At 40.2% G+C, this 14,766-nt stretch overlaps 1 protein-coding gene and 1 non-coding gene across 4 annotated transcripts in view; both read right to left on the minus strand.

Annotated features, from left to right (window-relative positions):
- Window positions 1–14,766, minus strand: part of Fhl1 (four and a half LIM domains 1) — a 59,987-nt gene that overhangs the window by 29,230 nt on the left and 15,991 nt on the right. For all 3 annotated transcript variants that reach the window (XM_048457588.3, XM_048457589.3, XM_048457590.2), the window contains exon 2: window positions 10,674–10,720. The gene's annotated coding sequence lies outside the window, so the exon portion shown is untranslated. The remainder of the gene's footprint in view (window positions 1–10,673; window positions 10,721–14,766) is intronic.
- On the minus strand, window positions 14,263–14,365 carry LOC146889242 (U6 spliceosomal RNA). The gene has a single exon (XR_015000498.1). It is a non-coding gene; the product is annotated as a U6 spliceosomal RNA (small nuclear RNA).

Here is a 14,766-nt window from a genome sequence, read left to right on the forward strand (position 1 = left end):
CCCACCATGCCAATGAGTTTTTACAGGCAGCAAAGGGTCATGTGTCTGTTTGAAGCAGTTGGTCAAGTTTATATAGATTTTTATGTATAATTCTTTTAAATTCATGCTCTCCCGACACAACAGAAGCCTATTTTTCAACCCAAGCAACAGCAGACGAAACCAAAGAGGAAAGCAGAGGATTAACCCATATAGGAGGTGGGGGAAAACTACTTAGAAATGCTTTTAAGGGTCTTCCTGCCAGTTCCCTCAAGAGCGCTAGTGAAGACTTCTAGAAGGAAGCATGCCCAGTCAGCCCCATGGGCCAGTTGGGGGACGGAATGAGGGACCTACACAGCTTTGGAAGAATAGAGGGAGAGCTCTCTGCATAAATAGGTATAGAACACCAAGCATCGAAACCTTTCATGTCCACCCTGCATGCTCTGCTCAAACTGTAGCGAGTGTTGCTTTAATAATTTGCACTTAACACTTTGACTTTAAGACCAGGGCTTGAGATTGAATCCAGCACACACCAATTAGCTGCTCTCCTGCCTTCCAAATGCAACAGAGTCGGTGGGAAGGACATCATCTGATGACAACAGCTCTTTTAAGGATGATCCCACCTCTCTACAAGAAGTTTTCTAGCTTCTAACTGGTGAAAATGAAACTTGAAAGCATATCCTGCTTCAATGAGAAGTCAGCAGAGTCCGGGTCACAAAATGAGTTTCAGTTTTAAAATGAGCAAGTGAGGTTTTTTTTTTTCAACTCTATGCCAGAATTCCAGAAAAACTATTATTTTTAAAAGTAAAGTTGAGAAATGTATTCTATTTCATGGCATGCTACGCCAGTTTAGGCACCTTAGTGCAGTGTTCAAAAAGCTAGACTTTGTGTGTATAAAATACCTGAAGTTAACTGCTGAAGAGATCCACTAGCTTTACATTAAACTATAGCCCCAAGTAAAACAGACTGGCCTATAGACACACACAATATAAACAAGCAGAACACACTGTTGTTACTGGCAGACTACGGATGACAAATGTACAAAATGTTCACAATCAAATGTTGGGAGAGGTTTATGGGTATATGGTTCTTGGGATGCAGTTAGTAGAGTGCTTGCCTCCCAGGCACAAGATCCTAGATCCAATGCCCAGCACAGCCTAAAAGAGCAAGTGTTGACACACACCTGTGGACCCAGAACTGGGCAGGGAAGGTAGGAAGACCAGAAGTTCAAGGTCATCCTTAACTCTTAACTGCATAGTAAAGTGAAAGCAAGACTGAGCTATGAGACCCTGGATGTGGGAAAACGGTGAAAACTTGAATGCAAGTCTGCACACGCAGACGGTGGCTTTCAAACGGTATATAAGACCATGGGCGAGTAATGCCATGTGGAATGGAAGGAAGTGAACTGAGTGCCACTGCCTCTAAAGGAAAGGACTCTGCCAAACTCATCTGAAGCTTCTACTGGCACAATTGGGAAATCCTTAAAAATCTCATATTGAACAGCAATGCTGCACATATGCACATTCAAACCTTCCTCCAACCTCTTAACTGTATATCCCTCTTTATGGCTGTTTCAAATTTAAAGCGTATACTCATCCTTTCCCAGATTCCTGACGGCACTAGAAAAGACTAAATATAACAGAAGGGTAAGTGCTCACTGTAACTGGAAACCCAAATGTAACATCAGCTCTCACAGCCAATACCTTAACACCAATGGCTTTAGTGTAATGGCCTTTCTGAAGACCTTTTGTCTTTCCTCTCCCAACAGAAACGCTACACTGACATTGATGGATGACTAATAAGTGCTAGACATTTTTTTTAGGCTGACATTAATAATCTTTACTTACTTTATTTTAAAGTCGATCAGTAAGTGTTCCTTCAGAATGCTAAAATGTAGTATAAAACAGTTGGATGTATCTGTTGTTTTAAGTTTTTTAAAATAATACAATGTTCAAAATATAAGTCAACTATCGGCCCAACCTCTTGGCCCAACACTTCTGTAAATTCCAAAGTTACTCTTAGTACTTATTAAACCCATGGAGTTTAGGTACCATAAACCCAACTACACTGTAGACTTCATAGAAAAAAATGATGCCACACTGGGAAAAAAACTTCCTCATTTGACTTCCTGCCTCAATATCTAACTCTAGCTCCCACCCCCCATACATTATGGTACCTAAGACTAACATTGTGTGCTACTCTCCTCAATACCAACCATCTGATTTCAAATGAAATCATTTACATGAAAAGAACCCTAATTGTATTTCCTAGGCTGGCCTTCTAAGACTCAATAGCACAAAAAACGAAATCATGAAACGTGGTGGGAAAGAGAAGAGTATCTGTGTCTGTATACTTGCTGGGAGAAGTAAAATCCCTAGAATTTGAAAATTGTGCATATGTCACACTCCAGTTAGTACCTCTTCTTAGTCACCACCAAAATAAATACCAAGATTTGAGCCAAGTCTGATAGCATCATTAAAATGTCAAAATTGAAGCCATGGAATAAAATCTGACAGTTTGTTTAGGGTTAAATCATTCAAAAATTTAAGTCAGATGATATGATAAGTCAAATGCAGTAAAAGGTTTAATTATAGCATCCAGGCGATATGAACCAGCGTTCATTGTTGGAATTCTCAACTTTCCTCTCTGAAGAACCTAATAAAATCGATGGTGCAGTGCTATGTTATAATGAGAAAGAAAAGACTGTTTCATGCAACAGAAAGCTACAATGGCGTCAATAATGTGGCTAGAGGAGGGAAAGGGAGTGAAACAAAGACCCTGAGACTTTTCTGTGTGCTACCAGGTAACGCCATCATTAGTAAGTGACATAAAGCCTTTCATTTATTTTATCACTAGACAATGTCTACCAAACCCCTAGCACTAGATAATAAATGATGAAGAGAAACTAAAGAATTACCAGGGTATTGTTCCCTGGGAAATTCCAGTTTCCTGTGAAAAAGATGAGTGCAATCTAAGATGGTAAATATCAATAAAATCCTTTACTCTTTATGATCTGAAGTTTCAGTGGGAGAAATGGGAAACAGGGAGGGGCCAATAGGTCAAGAATCTGTATAGTTTTATAAAGACGCAGTACAGAAGATAGGGCTGGGAACAAACTTTGCGTTTAAAAATACTGGAGCATTTTGTACTGTCTTCCAGTTCAACCTGTTGTGAGCCAATGCAAAGGGTGGAATACATCATCTCCACTTAGTCTGCAGTTGAAGCATTAAAAGGAGCTAAGGACACCATTGTACAGGTGGCTGGAGAGATGGCTCAGCAGTTAAGAGCACTGGTTGTTCTTCCAGAGGACCTGAGTTAAATTCCCAGCACCCACATGGCAGCTCACAACTATCTGTAACTCAGTCCCAGGGAATCTGATGCCCTCCTCTGGCCTTGGCAGGCACAAGATACACATACACACATGCAGGCAAAACAGCACAACCAAGAATAGCCATCACACACAAAAAATTTTAAAAAGGCAAAATGGGTTATAAATTTCCTAGGCAATATACATTAGTAATTGTGTATGTAAATGCTCACCATAGTTCACAAAATCTCTACTGGTTCTAGGAAAGAAACTCATGGAATACTTTCAGCAAATTATTTTTCCAAGTATAGAACTAGTTATATCACACATACAAAATTCATGATTTAAGAGATGCCCACAAAATTCAATGACGACCACAAATAAACACTAAACTACTAAGTTATGTACCATAGCTTTTCTCTTCGGGTAAAGAACAGTTTAAGAAACTATTTAGCCAAGAGTTGGATATCCTCAGTGAGAGATGGTCTATGCCTGGCAAACAGGACAAGAAAATGTAGCTACACTTCTAAATGAATTCTATACAGATCATCCATGTCTCCTTAAATTGGCTTCATTCTTAGTGCTGTTTTAAACAGAGCTGAAATATTACCAATGAAAGAAGTAATGACATAAGTTATAACAATTATCAGCATAGTACACTGGGCTTTCACCATGTGACATAAAGCTGACAGGATAATGATAATGAAGAATGCAGAAGTATCGCTCACTTTTAGTGTTACTGAGGGTTTCTGGCCTCAATCTGTGATTTCCCTAAAAGTTTTACCTCAGACACACTTCTCATATGGCCAGAATGACATTTATAAGATGTACCTACGAACTTGACCTAATACATTTACTGAGTTCATAGTTGATTCTAAGATGTGTGAGTCAAGGTTTCAAAATCAGAAACTAGGGAGTATCCAACATTCATCTCACAAGTGTGGATCTTTCCAAGCATGCATCTGCTGCTGCTTCTCAAGGCTTTGACCTATTAATAGAAGAGGTGATGACAGATAGACAAGGTCTTAAAACAACTTCCACATCTTTGGAGACTTTCTGATATCTTAGATGAAGTTTTTGTTTTTACCAATATGTGCTGGACCTGAGTTAAACTTGATAAATCTGAACTCTATTATTTTATGCTTGCAGAGCAAGGTCAGAAGAACACAGGCTGCTTCCCTTGCTACAGCCCTTGCTGCAAACCTTATTAATCATATTCTGACTCCTGTGTTTGGGTTTTAAGAAAAATTCACATGTGAGTTTGTTCTTAGAGAAGGTGAAAGGACCTAAAACAGACATTTTTTTGTGAGCAGAACACATTATACACTAGACATAAACACAGTAATATACTCTGGCTTTATTTTGGATAAATGATTGCATTTCCCCACACTGGAGTCCTCTGAGGTGCCCTGCAACCATACAAGAGAGACTGGAAAGCACTGTGTGATATCTAAAGCAACTGAGGTCCTACATAGTTTGACTCTAGCTTCCTCTGACAGACACTCTGCCTCTATTCACGTGAGTGAGGTACAGAAGAAATGATGGATTTGAATGTCAGTACCCAAAGATGACTTCTATGGGAATTCTGGTCAAACTAAACCTCTCTTGTGGCATCTATGGTGCAATTTAACACATTTAAACTCTGAGATACAGTCTAAGCATTTATGAACATATAAATTTATAATCCTATAATGAGTAGGAAATAATTTTAAAAATAAAGTATTTTCTGTATAATCAATGTTCCCTTTGACTTAGTATCTTTACAATAAGCTCTCTAATAATATGTTCACAAGAACAGTTCATTCACAATAACTAACAGATACTTTATTTCACCAAAAAGAAAATTACTCTTTGGACACCAGTAGTACTGAATACACATGTGTGCTGTTGAGTGTGATGTGTACTTTGACTAAAGATTGTAAAAATCAAATATTCTCAGGGCTGAAGAGATGGCCAGCAGTTAAAAGCACTGGTTGTTCTTGAGGACCTGCGTTCAATTCCCAGGATTCACATGGCAACTCAGACTGTAACTCTACTTCCAGAGGCTCTCATTCCCTCTTCTGGTTTCTGCGGATACCAAGCAAACACATGTACACGGGCGCGCGCGCACACACACACACAAACACATACCACAGAGGGGAAGCAAACACTCATCCACATAAAACATTCTTTTTAAAAAACACAATTTTTAAATTGAAAAAAAAATCAAGGACTCTAGAGAGACCACCTTTGAGAGTCTGGTTAAAAGTCCTTCTGTAAGTGAAGCGCATTTCTTTCCTCAAGTGAAAATGAATTCCTTTTCAGTAAAAGGCTGGGAAAAGTTAGGAGATGTTACAGAAGGTCAAAATTAAGTCCATTAAATCCCAGACTCAAATTTAGTCACCATAGAGACAGGGGAGATAAATAAACCAGTAACCTTAACAAACATGTTGCACCTTTGCCAGACGGATCAGACTTACCATTATTTGTACTGAAGTATCTTTTAGTCCAAACATAACCAACTGTGAAGACTCCAAAACCAAACAGAACTAGACCCAAAAGAAATATGAATTGCTCATGCAAGCAAAGGGCAAGCAAGAGAGTCAAGAGTTCCCCTCCCTAGCAATGTGCTCTCCATTCCCCTTGAAAACTGCCTGCAACATGAAGCTCCAGAGGCAATGACATGTGGGGAAAATATGTGGTGCCAAAGCCAGAGGAAACCATATCAAAAAAGAAAAACAGGCATGAAGTTACTGACCTAATTAAAAAGCAAACAAGTTCATGTGAAACACAGAGGATGGCAGAAGGGAAGGGGCACTGGCAAGGACCATTAACCGGAAAGTGAATTTTGCAGGCTTCTGCAAAGGAATGGAGATGATAGCCATCGCCCTCTGGTTAGAACATACTGAAGATTCTTCTCCAGGGTATACTGGACCCTTAGACATAAAGACTCACCCCCACCCCCGCCTGGTATGAAGCTCTAAAACACAATATGTGTTCTTGGTCATGGAGGTCACCAAGAACACAGAAGAAGAAAGAGATACAGGAATTTGAGCTAATGGGATAAAAATACACAAGGAAGACTTGTAACACTGGAACTCCGTGTTTAAGTTCTAGCCAGGGCCAAAAGGACATATTTCATGGTCATTTACTTACTGTATGGTAGCAGGAATAACTAATCTATGAGAGCTTGTTTCAATTAGTTACCTATTGTGTGATAAACAGGAATATTCCACGATTCTCAACCCTGAAGTACAAGCTTACATTAAAATAATCAAGCATAAAAAACGGCAATAAAATGGTACTTACATCCATCTACATGACCTTCAGTTCTTGTCCGTACATCCATATCACCTTGTAGTTATAACCATGATATGTGAACGTGTGCATGCACACATACACACATACATACAAACATACATACATACACACACAATTTGCAGCCTGTACCATAGCAAGCTTTTGTTAGCTATATTCTTTTGTATTAATAAGCAAACATCAAAACCTAAATTTTTTTAAGAAATTCATAGCATTCCTCTACAGATCCATCAAAATTTACTTAATCAGAAGTTTTTGTTGAGCCTTAGGCTTGCAATCCCAGTTACTTGAGAATAAGGCAGGCAGATTGCAAGTTCAAGGCCTGCCTGGGCTACAGAGTGAGTGCCAAGACCAGTGTGGGCAATTTGTTGAGACTGTCTCAAAATAAAGCAAAAGGAAGGCTGTAGAGTGCTTGCCTAGAATGCACAGAGCCCCAGGTTCAATGACTAATGTTGAAAAAAATGTACCTGTTGAATAAATGAGCCATCTGTCTAATGCTGGACAATTAAATTTGCTCTAATTATTTATTCTTAAAAGTAACGCTGTGATGGATACCTAAACATGGGTCATTTTTCTCCTTTTCTAGGGGTAATCTGCTTCTTAGGACACCTTTCCTCAAACAGGATTACAAGAGTCAAAGCTACTAATAGTTGACTCCTGCCATTTACAAGTTAGTTTGTGTCACTTCTTGTTTTAAGGGTGAACCTGAGCTTGGATAGTGTTTCGATTGTTTGTCTTTAAATTTCACTACTAGATGGGTTTTCATGTATCTCCTCTCTTTGTGATGTAATATGAATGAATGGCTTCATTCATTAGCCATCTACCTCCTGAAGAGTTTGTTCAGTCAGTAGTTCTGGAACATGGACCTCATGCCACGCCTATGAAGACCTTCTCACTACCTGCATGACTTCTGAACGTAATATAGAAATTATCTTTTCCTATGTGCAGCTAATTTTTCTGGGCATGATTTCCTTTTTGCTAAAATTATACCGTTTCACAGTAGAGGTGGAAATACATGAATCTGGTGGTCTATCTTCTTTGCTGACTTTTCTACCTCGCTACAGCTTACATGGTAATTTCACACCTACAGACTTGATAATTAGCCTATTTCCTGTGGTCTTTGTTCAAAGTATTCCAAAAGTCACATAAATATGTTCTCGGATAAATAAAGTTCCTATCCATAATTCTTACTTCTTCTGCTCTAACATAAGTAACATTTTTACTAGAAGCATATAATTTAGAATAAAACCTTACACAAGTTTTCTTTATCCTCTACATGTGATATGTGGTATTGAAACTAGTTGTGTTTTCAAACTACCTCGTTGCAATCAGAAGAGACCTTGGTGTAGCTGAGAAAGACTGACCGGAGGCCAGCCTTTGTAAGAGGATACTGCTCGCCCTCTCTTGAGCCAAAGGAACAACAATGGATCTGCATGAGGCTTTTCATCTCTGGGTCGCTTTAGAGTAAAACCCTTTTGTGATTGAGAGCAGTGGAGGCCCGGACAAGCAGCGCTGTGATAAGCAGGATCTCCAGTCCTATGTCACAATGTGCACTTTCAAGTTTGAGAAGCCCCGAGAGAGACCACAGGAATCTTCCAGAATAAGATTTAAAAAAAAAAGTACTCATGTGTTTTGATGCTCCTCTTAATCAGGTACCACCAGATTAGGGTTCACCTGCTACCCTTTTAAAGCACCTCCTTAAGATGAACATGGATGGCTCAGGCCAGAAAAATAAGTCAAATGATCTGCAAGAAAGGACAGTCTGAACTTTGCACCCACAATGTTATCTTGAAGTGAAGTTGAAAAGCCTATGTGAGCAAGGTGTTCTAGTGTGGCAACAGGCCCCCACCTTTTGTGTCCCGAAGACTGCAGAGAGAGCTGGAGGCTGTGGCAAGTCTCGCAGCCTGTGCTCTCCCGAAAGGAACAGCAGCAATTTGGCTGTAGCCTATTGTAGCCAAATGGGAACGTAGGCTTGGTGGTGCCAAAACTTCTGCTATTTCAAGAGACGGCAATGTGGATGTTTAAGAGTGTGAAAGCTCTCGATTTTTCAAGGCTGGCAACGCACTCGCATTTTCAAAGAACACCTCTGTGTGCCAGATCCAGCCTACCAGTGTGAGACTAGGGCTCTAGATGGAAGAGTTCTCAACACTTTAAGCCTGTGTAATCCATCTGTGCTGATTTGTACGTTGACTATGTGGGCTCCAAGAAGAGAAATGACATCAAAATCAATGGCACACATCAAATCACTATGACTACTGTCTTCGAATTTTTTGTTTGGTGAATATTTAAAAAAAAAACCTGCCAGATCAATAATGAAAATAACCATATGGCAGTTATACAAATATTTCCTAAATGTGAAATGTATCCAATTCATTAACAATATTATCATTTCCACAGTACAAATTAAAGTACTTTATTTAGCCCAGCTCATGTGTCTGCTACAAGTACATTGTGAGGGTTGGAGAAACGGCTCGGTGGCTAGGCTGCTTTTCTAAAGGACCCAAGTTTGATTAGCACCCACAAGCCATTGGAAATCAAGTTATAGGGAATCCAGCAACCCCTTCTGGTCTACTCAGGGACTGCATAGACACATATGCAGGCAAAACACCCACTGCACAAAATTATTGTCTTTAGAATTTTTCATAAAAGAATTATGTTGTGTTCAACTGTATTCCAAACAATTTTGTAAACTGAAGGCAGCCAAACGGAGTAATGTCAAGCCCTAGAGTTGCAAATTTTGTGGAAGATAAATGCTGTATAAATCTTAAAAACGAACACATCATTTTAAAATTTAACCATCCTTCTATGGAACTTGAAAACTCCATTTTCCTAAATGATTTAACTTCCTCCCCACAAAAAAAAAATGTTAAAAAAAGTAGGGTGTGAAATGCAGTTTCCATTGGTCCTAGACACAGCCAGTATCTCCCACTTTTTTGCTCATACCTGCTTACTATGGAGGTAGCAGAAATTGCAGTCTTCTGCAATTTCAAAATTTCAAAAGAAGACTGAATTTTCAGTCTTCTTGCGGTAAAGGGAAAATAATCTAGGTATGCCCTACACCTGAGGAATATTGTCTCTAAAATGCTTGACTTCTGTATAACACACCTGCCTTGGCACACAGTGGAGCTCAGCAGATTAAAGGAAGAACAAGATTCAGCAGTATAACCCTGCCCTGCATGCTTCTGTAATGTTAAAAAAGAATAAGGGAAAAAGGGACTTTAGCAGGTTTACCTATGTAGAAAAGGTGCCAGCACAGCGACCTTTTCATGTAGAAAATTGGAAATCTCAACAAGTACAGGGCTTGCAAATACCATGTCTGTCCTATAAATACAGAGACTGGGGGACAAAAGGAAGCACACATTTTTGCCTTGTACCTGGAGTAGAACTCTCTCATGTTCCTCGTGTTATTTTCAAAGACGGATGTCCCCTTCTCTCAAGGGAAGAAATAAGGAAGCCTGAATTACCACAGAGCATAAATCAGCCACCAGCTAAAGGAAGCAGAGGATATCTAGCCAATGTATGCCAACAGTAAAAAGTCCGGACCGTGTGGCTATAGGCACCACATTCATGGTACATGGCTGTCTCTGAACTTGAGGGCAAACTAGAAAAAGCATGTTGGCTCGCTCACATTACGGTGACCCAGCAGAAACACTCTTCGGCGGTGTTAGCGCCAGGTTCTTACAGTGACTTGCCTCCTTCCACCCAGGACAGAAAGCTTCCTGGGCTTGAAGCACTTGACTGGCACAAACATTTCCAGCCACCACCAGGAGTCCTCTTCCACTCATGCTAGGGTTTGCTCTCCGCAGCTTTCCTGCTCCCTACTGTTCACACTACGACACGGGCTGCTCTTTCTTTTCAAGTTCGGTGGTGCCTGCCACATTCACTTTCATGTTCTCAAATTCAAAGCAAATGAGGTTTTTGCTTGAAAAGGCATTCCCCAGAGAGCTAATATTTAGGGTAAGCAGTGATACTGGTTGGGCCAACTAAAATAAACCTTCTTAAACTTCTCAAACAAACAAAGCTCTTTGTATAATGCCACAAACTGGAAAGTTGGAGATCAGCATAAGAATCTGTAGCAATTAGTAGCTCTTACCTCACACAGGATGTGTTCCGGAAGGGCTGGACACAGCTACTGGTTGCCTAAATTGGAAAAAAAAAAAATTAGCAAAATTACCTTTTTAGAAGAAAAGTCAGAAATAAAGAAAAAATCATCTTCCTTTGAGAAGACTCATGGCAACACATTCCCCTTTGTATTTCTAACCCGAAGAGTCACCAGAAAACAGCCAAGATGGTCTGCATACTTCTCCAAATGTCTGTTTATCATATAACGTTAGCCCTGGCAGTCGGTCCGGCTCCCTCATTATCAAGCTGTATTAGCTCAAACTCTCAGCATTGTTAGGGGGGTGAGCTCATGGCCTATTTCAGTTTTAAATTAACATTTGGCAATCACCCGGGTAATCAAAACAAATGATTCAGTCATTTAGAATAGATTTATTAGTTGAGCCCTTTTTCCTTTCTCTTTTAACATCTTTAGAATATTTTGCCACAGGAGGGCTCTGATCCAGCCAGAGGATAGAGCACAAGTCACCAGAGGAATATTTAGGTGTTGTCATGGAGATGAAGTACCCTGTGACCACTGAAGTTATCTCCCACCAACAACAGGATTAGGATGCAGGCTAGATGGCAGGCTCTTCCCAATGAGAATGGGGCCGTGGTACTAGGAAACAGGTGGGCCCCGGCTGCTGCTACCCGTGATAGAAATGCACAACACGATGTCCTCCTGGCATACGGGCAGCTGCCCCACCATCCCATGTGCATCCCCACCTTGTTCCTTCCATCACTTGTAAAGGGAACCTGGTAAATGACAACTCTTCCTGAGCAGGAGCCTGTTTGGGTTTTGTTTATCTGAGAAAGGACCTCACTGTGCAATCCTTACTAGCCTCAAATTCAGGATCACTCTGCTTTCACCTCCCCCACTGTTGGCATCACAGGTATGTGCCACCACAATCGGCTGCCAACTGTTTTGTTCCCACACCCAGAACAGGCTCTCAGGAAGTTTCAATGGGACAAACATAAAGCAGGGATTGCAATCAGGCTTGAAATCCCTCCTGTGCTCCCACAACCATTTCCAGCTGATTATCAAACAAGCAGTAACTACACATGTCATTTTTTGTGTGTGCCAGACAAGAGCTGGTGCTGTTAGTTCTATATGCTAATATAGACATTTATAGATCTGTCTGTTTATGAGATCTTGATGATGACTGTCACCGTTAAGGACAACTATGAAGTCCAAATGGACACACTGTTAACTTAAAAGAACAGGGTTCTTGTTGACCAAGTCAAAAGCAAGGTCAATCTGTCTCAGTGGTAAAGAACTAACATTCGAAGAGAGTTGTTTACAAGTGAACTCAGGTCAGGCGGTGGGGCCGCACGCCGCCTTTAATCCCAGCACTCGGGAGGCAGAGGCAGGCAGATTCTGTGAGTTCGAGACCAGCCTGGTCTACAAAGTTGAGTTCCAGGAAATCACAGCTGTTACACAGAGAAACCCTGTCTCAAAAACAAAATAAAACAAAAAACAACTCAGGGGACTACCCTTTACTCCTCTTCTCACCTACACAAGAGAAAATATTGCATTATTTATTTTTGTTTGTGCTAACGGACTTTGATATTTCATAATGGCAGGCACAAAAACCGTTCTTTCCTATTTTCACCTAGGTTGTATGGCAGGCATATACAAAAAAAAATCATCCTTCACCCGCACTCATGAAACTTGCTGTTTCTAGAAGGTACCACACCCTTTCATACAGCTGTGAAAGAATACAGCATGTCACAGCTGTTTACAGACAGGCTGCCAGATTCAGACATGCTGAGGTGAAACACTGGCTCTACCTTCCATTAGTTGCCCAACCTCTCTGAACTTCCTAATAGTAAGCAACCTCCCAAAGGCAATCAAATGAGCATGACACACACAGCTCTTATTCACAGAACATGAGATACACAGCCGTCACTTCTTACATAGAGCAGACAAGCAGCTGGGGAAACAATTTATTATGCTCCCACAAATACTTGATACCAAATATATTCTTCTTTTAGATTCAGCCCAACTTTAACTTCAAACTTAAATTCCTCACTCTAGTTTCAATATCCTATTTTATCTTACCCTTCCAGAACCGATTATTCCTGAAGACAGATGCAACTGATACAGGGTTCTACTCAAAAGGAATCTGGTTCTTCACTTAAAAGAGTCAAGTAGCTTCCCTCCTAAGATCTTGGCCCTACAAATGCCTTCTCGCTACCTATACAATTTCTTGCTGCATAGGGAGGGGCTATGATGCTGAAGACCTTCTATTAAACAGACCAGGACACTGGCTATCCATTTCAGAAGTCCTTGCATCTCATGTTCCCTGACACCCTCCAGAGGGCAGAAGAGAGAAAGACTCAGCTTGAGGAAGCAAAAGCTCATACACTGGGGTTCCACTGAGCCCGATGGAGCTGTCTTCCATAGTTCAGTTTTTCCATCAGTAACAAAGAGAAAGATTACAGTGAGACTTGACCCACACTCGCATCTTCGCTTTCTTCTCTGTACTGGTTCCACTTAACATTAGCTGGGATCGTGAGGATAGATACATACAGTAGGCATTAGCAGTGTGCAGTTTTCAATATGTACAAGATAACCATGGCTTTGAACAGACATAAGGCAGACCGTGTCAACAATACTGTGCAAAACAAAAACTGAAAACGGAACGACAGTCAAGCCCTAGGAGCATCTGATGACAGCAAAGTAATCTTAAAACTGAAATGCTTTAGTTCAGTTACACCTTCAAGTAAATCATGCCAATCTTACCCTATTCTGACAAATTTGTAAGTCAAACTAAAAATGTCATTTTGTAATTCTGGAATAGGCCAGACATTTCATGTTTAATGAAAGTATTCTGGTCAGAGACACCGATGACCCTATCATTACTTTCAGCCAAGCTTAAAGGATCCCCAAGTTGCTAATCAATTGAGTGAATTAAGTGAAAAACTAAAATGCAGAGACAACAGCTGTTTAAATGAACTTAAATGACCAGTTGAATCAATCAAAATGGATGATCTCCATGGATTCATTGTTTCCTTTCAGTTGCTTTGGATGTGATTGTCATGGCAACCACCCCTTAATCATGTTCTTCAAAATACTCTCTTCCACCTAAAAAAATCAAGGACGGGATAAACTCTAAGTATTCCCTTAATTAGAAACATCTGTGACGGTAACCAATCAGCTCAGACTTCCCATTCGCCTTGTTACTATTCCCCTACTTGTATTAATGTGAGTCTGAAGCACCAGCATATGTACCATTCAAAACTTATTTTCAACGTTACCATGAAATGCAATAATAATTATAGCTGAAATGTCTGCTGACTCCTTTTCTCTAGAAGAACCGACAACAATTTACTCAGAATAAATGGCTCAGATAATAGATGCCTTATTTTAATAATTTCAGCATAAGACCTGCAACATAACTAGTTATTCAGTAAAATATTAAATAAGTAATTTAAAGTACACTTTCAGTCATATAAATGTAACACAATCTAAGTTTTGTTAACTAAATAAAGTTAGGTATAAAGTATATCTGATAATATACTCTTGTGCTCAGGAAAAATCATTAATTACATACAGGTTTCTACACTTATTTAGTTCTTTTAGAAATATGGAGCACGTCACAAATTTGCATACCATCATCATGGATGGACATGCTAATCTCTGTACAGTCTCAGTTTTACTGCACATGCCATCTAATCGAGCATGTGTTTTAGTTTGGGGGTGTGAGGAGGTGCGCTCACTTGTTAGTGTGCACATGAAAGTTACTACTTGTCTTCCTTAGTAACTCTCTGCTTTAATCTTTGAGACAGAGTTGCTCGCTGAACTCAGAGCTCACTAACTGGCTCGAGCAGCTAGCCTGCAAGACCCAAGTGTAGTAATAAGGAACAGCGGGCTGTGTTCCAGCCCGGATCCCGGCTAGCTTACCCCTGAAATAATTATATGGAAACTTTATTTACTTAAACATTGCTTGGCACATTGTCTGTAGCCTCTTATTGGCTAACTCTTACATATTGATCTAACCCATTTTTAATAATCTGTATAGCACCACGAGGGCGTGGCTTACCGGGAAGATTCTAATCTGTGGCTGTCTCGGAGAGGAGAGCCA

The sequence above is a fragment of the Myodes glareolus genome, chromosome X (genome assembly GCF_982192425.1).
Source record: "Myodes glareolus chromosome X, mMyoGla1.1, whole genome shotgun sequence".
NCBI lineage: Eukaryota > Metazoa > Chordata > Mammalia > Rodentia > Cricetidae > Myodes > Myodes glareolus.